This window comes from Canis lupus, chromosome 26 (genome assembly GCF_048164855.1).
Source record: "Canis lupus baileyi chromosome 26, mCanLup2.hap1, whole genome shotgun sequence".
Taxonomy (NCBI): domain Eukaryota; kingdom Metazoa; phylum Chordata; class Mammalia; order Carnivora; family Canidae; genus Canis; species Canis lupus.
The window spans coordinates 27,393,446-27,403,222 of NC_132863.1; the positions used below are offsets into that span (position 1 = coordinate 27,393,446).

At 46.1% G+C, this 9,777-nt stretch overlaps 1 long non-coding RNA gene across 2 annotated transcripts in view; it reads right to left on the reverse strand.

The window, feature by feature from the left end:
• The window catches only part of LOC140618416 (uncharacterized), a 94,550-nt gene that overhangs the window by 72,473 nt on the left and 12,300 nt on the right, over positions 1–9,777 (reverse strand). The window lies entirely within an intron of this gene.

Consider the following 9,777-nt stretch of genomic DNA (forward strand, 5'->3'; position numbering starts at 1 on the left):
AATCTTTATTAAAAAAAAAAAAAAAAAAAGATGGGCAGCCCAGGTGGCTCAGTGGTCTAGCGCCACCTTTGGCCCAGGGTGTGATCCTGGGGATCCAGGATCAAGTCCCACGTTGGGCTTCCTGCACGGAGCCTGCTTCTCCCTCTGCCCATGTCTCAGCCTCTCTCTCTCTCTGTGTGTCTCTCATGAATAAATAAATAAAATCTTAAAAAAAAAAAAAAGAGGTGTGAAGAGAGACTGTATAGGGAAGGGCAGGAGAGAATTCTGGGGGGGGCGGTGTGACAAAACCATTGTGTCATGACTGTGGTAGTGATTATGTAGTCATGTATGTTTATTAAGACTCATTTTTTTAAGGGTGAATTTTTACTGTATTAGAATGAACCAAGGAATTAAAGTGTGTGGGTTTTTTTTTTTTTTTTTTAGATTTTATTTATTTTTTATTTGAGAGGAAAGAGAGAGCATGAACAGGGGGTGGTGGGGTAGGGCAGGCAGAGGAGAGAGAGAAGCGGACTCCTTGCTGCGCAGCAAGCCTGACTCAGAGCTCAATCCCAGGATCCTGGGATCATGACCTGAGTCAAAGGCAGATGCTTAACCCGCTAAGCCACCCAGGGGCCCCTAAAATGAACCAAGGAATTAACACCCAACACATTACAAGAAAAAGTTGGAGGCAAACAGGCAAAGCATATAAATAGGAGATACACAAAAGGGAAATTTTAACAAGTACAACAGAACGATCTCATCGGTGTTCAGAAAGAAATCAGAAATAAGACACTATACTCATCAGACTGCCAAACATCAGTGAGAAAGAGGATACCAAATACCGGCAAAGATGGAGAAACAAGGGACTCTGTCTATACTGGGTGGTGCAGGGCAGATTGGGGCACTCATGCAGGAGGCTGCCCAACGATACCTAGGAACAAGTAAACCCCTTAAGGCTTGGCCACTCCACTAAGAGGTTTGTGCTGAGACCCAGAAGGAGCAGGACAAGATGTTCCCTGAAGTGGTCTTGATGACAGCAGGGCATTGGGGGGAACCAACGTGTCTGTCACGAGGAGAATGAAGTGAAATGTGGTGGATGTATGCTGTGGAATACCAGGCAGCTCTCTGACACAATGAATCGAATGTTCAGGCACCAACATGGATAGATATTAAAAACAAATCATGTGTGTGGTGGGGGGACAGAATGAGAGCTCTAAAATGCAATATTTTCTTACAATGTTGTTTTTTTTAAGTAATTCTACATCCAATGTGGGTTTGAACTCATAACCCTGAGATCAAGAGTCACGTGCTCCACTGACAGAGCGAGCCAGGCATCCCTTATTAGAATTATATTATATTAGAATGTGCAAAGGATTTTAAAACCAGCATAGGATTGTTCAAGGGACTGTTCCTACATTATTCAAAGAGCCAGAGAAAACATTTTATTTTTTTTTCATTTTTTAAAATTTTTAATTATTTATGATAGTTACACACAGAGAGAGAGAGAGGCAGAGACATAGGCAGAGGGAGAAGCAGGCTCCATGCACCGGGAGCCCGACGTGGGATTCGATCCTGGGTCTCCAGGATCGCGCCCTGAGCCAAAGGCAGGCGCTAAACTGCTGCGCCACCCGGGGATCCCCAGAGAAAACATTTTAGAGTTGATCTAGTGTAGTGGGTGAGGGGCACGGAAGCAGAGGCCAGAAACACACAGATGATGGCAGTGTGTCAAAATGGTATGGGTCCTGATGGGGACAAAGGAGGAAAAGGAGGAGGTGGGGGCCACAAGGTTGGGAAAAGAGAAACAGAGTGATACTTACAGGAAAGAGGCTCTAAGATGAACAGCTCCTTGCCTGACAGCTCAATATCCACCAGGACAGGCTGGCTTACAGTCAGAGGGTGGACGATAAATGGCTGAGGTTTACCTGATGTTCAGAAGCACCCCTGGTCACCTCAAGTGATGAGAAAAGAAAGCCAAACAGGCGCTGGGACTTTGTTCAGAGCCTCAGTACTGGTGTGTGTGATGAAGCAGGGAGGAAGATTAGAGCCAGATCTGAAGCACCTTCAACGTCAGGTGACAGACCGTCTGGTTTTCCCTCCTTGTGGCCGACTCCAGAGCACCAAGGAGTCTTTGGAGGGGTCTGAAGTGGGACAGAGCTTGATCACATTGGCCCACGGGAGAGCAATGTGGATGTAGGTGAGGAGATAGGACAGGAGACTGGGTGCCCAGTACCATGAATCATCTATTCCAAGCCTGTTACAGGGGATTTGGGGAGTCCCACAGTGAAGAAGGCAGTTCGCCATGGAGCAAGGAAGGACAAAACCAGTCATTACAAACTTGGTCAAGTGTGATGTGGCAAACTGAAACACATGAGTCAGGAAGGGTGGGAGACCAGGCCTGAGGGGTCAGGGCCAACCTTCCTGTTGAGGTGACATCTAAGCTGAAATCAGAAATAACAAGGGTTAAAAAACAAACAAAAAGCACCCTGTGGACATGAAGTTGGCATGAAATGGAGTGGTGAGGCCAAGACTGGTGGGAGATGAGAAGTAGGCAGTGACAAAGTGATGCCTTGAGAGCCCTCTAGGGCCTTGGGGAATTTGGACAGGACTCTAAAGGGCTGTGGGAACCAGCAGGGACAGACTTTTGGGTTTACTGGGCACTTACTATGGGCTACGTGCCAAGTGTATTATACATAGATAATCACGTTTTATCCTCCCCCATAAAGAGAGGTTGTTATTAACCTAATTCAGACCTAAGGAAACTGAGGCAGGAAAAGGTTAAATGACCTGCTCAGGGCAAGGTCATACAACCAGTAAGAGAAAGATCCACACTTGATCACTATAAAGGATATTGCTCAATAAAACAATGGCCCACATTTAATGAGCAATTACTATATGCCAGGCAATCTGATTCCAGGGCCTCTGTACTTACCATGCCATTGACCAAAAAAGAGATCTTTTTAAGAATTCCTCGGGCTGTAAAATTATATGGGAAAATCCCAGTCCCTCCCTGGACCTCAAGGTCCTCATACATTAAATGGAAAGACTAGGGATGCCTCGGTGGCTCAGTGGTTGAGCATCTGCCTTCAGCCCAGGGCGTGATTCCGGGATCTGGGATCAAGTTCCACATCAGGCCCCCGATGGGCAGTGGCAAGCACAAGGTCACCTAGCCAATTTAGCCCAAATTAAGGTGAGGCTAGAATGCCCAGCCTCGTCTGCCTTCTGGATGCCAGCAGCCTCTTGAACCTGCAAGGTCCTCTCAGTTCTAAGATGTTAGGATCCCACCTCTAGGCACCAGCAGCCCAGGTCCCTGGAGCCCTCAAGAGCCTCTGGCTGGTTCTTGGGCACCTAGGCTCAACAGTCCTTTCTGCAGAGCTGGCACTCGTGGTGGGCAGCAGTAGCCAGAGCAATGACTGCAGTGGCAACCAAAAAGGACATCACTCGGAAGAACTTTCCACCCATCCCACCCCTGCCTCACAGCCACACACATCCGCCGAGTCACTTGGGCAGACTACTGGTCTCCATTTCCGCCACATCTGCCAAAAAAGGCAAACAGTAGAACCAGCTTCATCGGTCATTGTGAAGTTGGCAGTTACTTTACATAATCACCTATTAGACCTAACTCTATAAACTTGTAGAAATCACCAGCATCTCTCCCCTGGCTAGAAATTAACTTCTCAGAAGGGGTAAGATAGACTTTCCCTGGAGCTTGATCTGTCTTCATCCTCAGAACACTTTCAGAAGGCCCACTGTGTATCAAAACCTGTAGTGTGGGTTGTGGGGGAGGAGGGATAATCTTTATTACTAAATATATATAAACTGGGTATCCCTTTAAAAAATAAATACATATATATAAATATATATAAGCATATGACTTTTTTAAAGATTTTATTTATTCATGAGAGACAGAGAGAGAGAGGCAGAGACATAGGCAGAGGGAGAAGCAGGCTCCATGGAGCCTGATATGGGACTTGATCCCGGGACTCCAGATTCATGCCCTGGGCTGAAGGCGGTGCTAAACCGCTGAGCCACCCAGGGATCCCTAGGCATATGATTTTTAATAAAGAAGGTCCTTCCTAATTTTTTTTTTTATTTTTTAGAGAGAGAGAAAGAGCAAGGGGGGTGGGCAGTAGAGGGAGGGAGAGAAACCCAAGCCAACTCCACACCCAGTGCAGAGCCTGATGGGGCTCAATCTCATGACCCTGCCACCATGACCTGAGCCAAAATCAAGAGTCGGCCACTCAATCAACTGAGCCACCCAGGGGCCCCCAGGACCTTCTTTATGCATTGAAATAAATCTGAGGAAAGAAATGTATATAAATCAAACATTAAAATAATTCATATGGGGTGCCTGGGTGGCTCAGTTGGTTGAGTGGCCGACTCTTCATTTCAGCTCAGGTCGTGATCTCAAGGTGGTGAGACCATCCCCTCAACAGGCTCTGCCCTCAGCGGGGAGTCTGCGTCTCTTCTCCTCCATCTCCCTCTGCCCCTCTCCTGGCTTGCATATACACATAGTCTCTCTAAAATAAATAAATCTTTTAAAAGTAAGTTAATTAATTAATTAATTCGTGTAATTCTTTTCATGCCCCTCCCACTTCTACAAACAATATTCTGGGGGCCCAAGGTCACCTTGAAGAGGAACTGGGGCTCAGGCCTAAGGTTAAGATATGGTACTAGTAGCTGAATGTAACCTGCTTCTTGGCTTGTAAGATACACAAGTACAGATGAGGCATCCAAACTTTACATTATCTGGGAAAATAATTTGAGGCCAGAGGTAACACAATGGAATAGTTAGGAGAACAAAATTAGATTGCAGTCTGGTTCTGCCATTTATTAGCTATATGAACTTAAGCATGTTATTGAACCTCTCTGAGGCTCAGTTTCTCAGCCATAAAATGGAGATAACTCACTGAGGTACCTGGGTGGCTCAGTCAGTCAAGCATCTGCCTTCTGCTCAAGTCATGATCCCAGGGTCCTAGGATCCAGCCCTAGCTCCGGCTCCCTGCTCAGTGGGGAGTCTGCTTTTTCCTCTCCCTCTGCCCCTCCCCCTGCTTGTGCTTGCATGCTCTCTTCTCAAATAAATAAATAAAATATTTTTTAAAAATGGAGATAGGGTACCTGGGTGACTCAATCAGTTGAGTGTCTGCCTTCGGCTCAGGTCATGATCTCAGGGTCCTGAGATCCAGCCCCCCACATCATGCTCCCTGCTCAGCAGAAAGTCTGCTTCTCCCTCTCCCTGTACCCCCTGCTTGTGCTCTCTCTCACTTTCTATTTCTTTTTTTTTTTTTTTCTAATTATTTATTCATGAGAGCTAGAGAGAGAGAGAGAGGCAGTCAGGCAGGCAGAGGGTGAAGCAGGCTCCATGCGGGGAGCCTGACATGGGACTCGATCCAGAGACTCCAGGATCACACCCTGGCCTGAAGGCAGGCGCTAAACCACTGAGCCACCCAGAGATCCCTCACTTTCTATTTCAAATAAATAAATAAAACCTTAAAAAAAGGGAGATAACTCACACCTCAAAGAGTTGTTATGAGGATTAAAGAAGTTTATAAAGTACATAGGACAGTGCCCAGTACAGAGAAAGTGCTATTTTTTAAAGTTATTACATAAAATAAAATTTAAGGGGATCCATGGGTGGCTCAGCGGTTTGGCACCTGCCTTTGACCCAGGGCGTGATCCTGGAGTCCTGGGATCAAGTCCCACATCGGAGTCCTGGGATCAAGTCCCACATCAGGCTCCCAGCATGGAGCCTGCTTCTCCCTCCTCCTGTGTCTCTGCCTCTCTCTCTATGTCTATCATAAATAAATAAATAAATCTTTAAAAAAATAAATAAATAAAATGAAATTTAAAATATATATATTTAATGTGCCCTGAAATTGGTTCTATAGAGAAAAACACTTTGGTTACATAAACACAGTCCAGAGGATTCTAGAAGGAGTTCACAAGCTCTGGAATGAAAAGAAGTCCCAAAGCTAAGAAAAAAATGACATCAACGAATAGTGATACACTATAAGTGACAAAATATATTGGATTTGCTGCTAAACAAAACCCCATTCCATACATACAATGGTGTAAAAGAGAATTCGAGCACTGCATCCAAGTGAATAAAAGCAAGCCACAATGGAAAGATGTACTGGAGGAAATGCTACTGGTACCCATGGCAAAAGTAAATATATCAGCAAAATCCGGTACAAAGCTGCAAAACCCATCCTTGCTAAGATGCTGCGTGTCGTCACACATCCCACTAGGGGTCGCCCAAGGTCACCCAGAAAATTGGGGACAGAGGTCAATTCCCAGCCCAAGCGGCATTCTGTGATGCCAGCTGCCTGTAAACCTGCCAAGTTCCTCTCTTACTAAGCCGTTCAAGGGACCAGCAGCCCCAGGCCCACTGAGCCCTGAGGAGCTTAAATAAAGGGATTCTTCGCCATGAGGGGCCCAAGAGTCATACTCTGCAACATCTCCTTCCATGCACAACATGGGCACATTACACTGCAGCAGGAGAAAACACAAAATACATTTTTAGGAGGGGGAAAGAGGACGAAGAGCACATTATCTTCATTTTACAAGTGAAGAAATTGAGGCTCAAATGATTAAGCAACCTGCCCAGGGTCACACTGCTAGGGAACTTTGGAACCACAATTCACACCCAGATGGGTCAGACCCTTGTCACTTGGTTACTAATGGCCTCCTCAGATGGGCCTGGGAGAAGAGAAAAACTGGTAAGAAGGTTGTATGAAGGAGCCATCATGAAGGGATGGCTACTTCCTCCCCCAAGGCCCCTCCATGCCTTCCTCAATTGGTCCAAGAAGGCTGTCTGCTTCCCCCAGGAGCCATAACACTTGAGGATGGGGTCAAAGCCTTTTCTTGGAGATGCCTGGGTGGCACAGAGGTTTAGCACCTGCCTTCAGCCCAGGGCGTGATCCTGGAGACCCAGGATCGAGTCCCACATCGGGCTCCCTACAGGGAGCCTGCTTTTTTCTTTCTTTTTTTTTTTTAAGATTTTTATTTATTAGAGACAGAGAGAGAGAGAGAGAGGCAGAGACACAGGCAGAGGGAGAAGCAGGCTCCACGCAGGGAGCGCGACGTGGGCCTCAATCCTGGGTCTCCAGGATCACACCCCTGGCCAAAGGCGGGCTAAACGCTAAACCGCTGAGCCACTGGGGCTGCCCCAGGGAGCCTGCTTCTGCCTGTGTCTCTGCCTCTCTCTCTGTGTCTCTCATGAATGAATAAATTTTTTAAAAAAAATTTTTTTAAAGCCTTTTCTTGGCTCCTCATCCTAGCAGAATCCCAGAGCTGCAGGGTAACTTTATTTACTCAGCCAGGGCTGCCCCCCACCACTCCAAAGGGCTCATCTTCAGTGCTCAAGGACCTGATTTCCTTCCTGTCCTGCCCGCTCCCCATTCCTCCCCTCAAGGCCTCCTGGATTTCCCAGCCGCTCCTCAAACCCTGTCAGTTCTACACCCAGAATCCCACTCAAGTCCCTACACTGTCCACTGTTCCCAGCCTGGCCTGGAACCCCTTTCTCAGGCCTCTGGACATCATGTGGACTACTGTGATAGTCTTTTGTTCTCATATTTTAAAACTAAAGTATGGGATCCCTGGGTGGCGCAGCAGTTTAGTGCCTGCCTTTGGCCCAGGGCGCGATCCTGGAGACCCGGGATCGAATCCCAAGTCGGGCTCCCGGTGCATGGAGCCTGCTCCTCCCTCTGCCTATGTCTCTGCCTCTCTCTTTCTCTGTGTGACTATCATAAATAAATAAAAAATAAAAATAAAAAAATAAAACTAAAGTATGGGACGCCTGGCTGGCTCAGCGGTTAAGCGTCTACCTTTGGTTCAGGGCATGGTCCTGCAGTCTTGGGATCAAGTCCCACATGGGGCTCCCACATGGGGCTCCCTGCAGGGAGCTCTCCCTGCTCTCCCTCTGCCTATGTCTCTGCCTCTGTCTCTCATGAATAAATAAATAAAATCCTAAAAAAAAGAAAAATGCATACATTTTAAGCATACTGGTTCATGAACTGCCCTATTCCAGCCTCTTAACTAGCCTTCCTGATTCTCCCTGACCTGCCTCTGATCCATCCTCCACAGGGTGGTTTCAGGTTGCTCTTTTCAAGTGTATCTGACCATGTCACTGGCCTGTCCAAAACCCTCCAGCAGCTCCCCATGATCTAAGGATAGAGATCCACAGAAATAGAACAGAAACACTCCTTGCCTTTGAGAGAGAAAAATATGAAGTCAGATGTAAATCTGCCCTTAAGAAAAGAATTCACTTCAGCTAAAGGGAAACTGTTGGGCACAAGGTACTTGGACCTTAAAGGATTTTGTTTATTCAGATGCTGAGCCATAAAATGTCTCCATCTGGGATGACAAGAAAGTAAATTTACAACCCAATGAACAAAGAGCATAGTTAAACTGCCTATGTGAGCTGTTGGTCAACTTAAATGTATGAGAAAATTTAACGACTTGTTGCACGTTTCCCTTTATTGCTGCTTTGTTTGCAACCCTTTTTTTTTTCTTAAATAAAATTTACCCACTTTACACGAAAAATGCAATCAATGTTGGCAAAATTTTGCTCATTCCCGTTTCTGGGCCAGCCCACCTTCCCACCTGATCTACTTTTCATAGATTGCTTTTCCTTCTCTAGAGTTTTATGGGAAGAAGTCATAACAATATTCACGCTTCCATGTCTGGCTTCTTTCATATTTGTGGAATTCATTCGTATGATTGCATGTATCTGTAGTTCTCCTTCATTGGTGATAGTAGTCCATCATACAAGTATAACACAATTTCTTTTCCTTTCGCCAGCTGATACCTATCCAGGCAGCTTACAGTTTGGGATCTATTATGAATAAGGCAGCTATGGACATTCAGGCACAAGTTTTTGTATGGACATATACTTTGTCCTCTACCAAAGAAATGACAGATTTCTCTGTGGTGCTTCCTGCTATTCCATGCAAAAATTAAGTATCCTCTTGCTATTGATTTAGCACAGAAGCCTGTCTTTCCCATATGAAACACACACACACATACACACACATGATTGGTGAAACACAGATCAGAAACCCGTAGGAAGTCATAAAATGTAACTAGTAAAGATTTATTTGATGGAACTTTCCCTTACTGTTTCCCAAGCATTAGGCAGAGCAAGAGCATAAGCTCTTTTGCCATTTATCTCTCACGGCAGGCTTGTAAGGAGATAGGGTAGTTATTTCCATTTCCCATATAGGAAGCTGGGTGCAGGGAGAGGAAGGGAATAACCCAAAATACACTCAGAAAGGGCCCACCAGGGCCAGGGTACATCCTAGATAGGACTTGAAAACTGACTCTACCACTTGGTAGAGACTCTCCTTAGGCCTCAGTTCAATGATTCACTCATCATCACAGATCTCTGAGACTCTTCTAGAAAGTCCTGGTTTCAAATATTCTGTTCCCTCAAATAATCAAAATGTCCAGGAAATGCCAACATTTCACCCAGCCACAGCAGCAAGTCAGAAGAAGAAGCCCAGCACACAAAGCCAGGTGGGAAGTTCTCTCATGCTTCTCTCTCTGACTGCTGCCCCACACAACTCTGAAGTTAGTCTGGGTTTAGGGAAATCTCTTGATGGGTTGGACCAAAGCAGACCACATGCCTGACCCTTGAGAAGTCAAAAAAACAAAGACAACTAAAGCAGCCATTAAATGGCTCTACAAAAGGCAGAGGGAGAATCTGATCGTGCTCAGAGAAGAAAGGGGTGAGGAGAGAGGGAAGGAGGAGACCAGAGCCAGGAGCAGGTGGTAGAGGGTTGGGTACTGCTGGGCCATGAC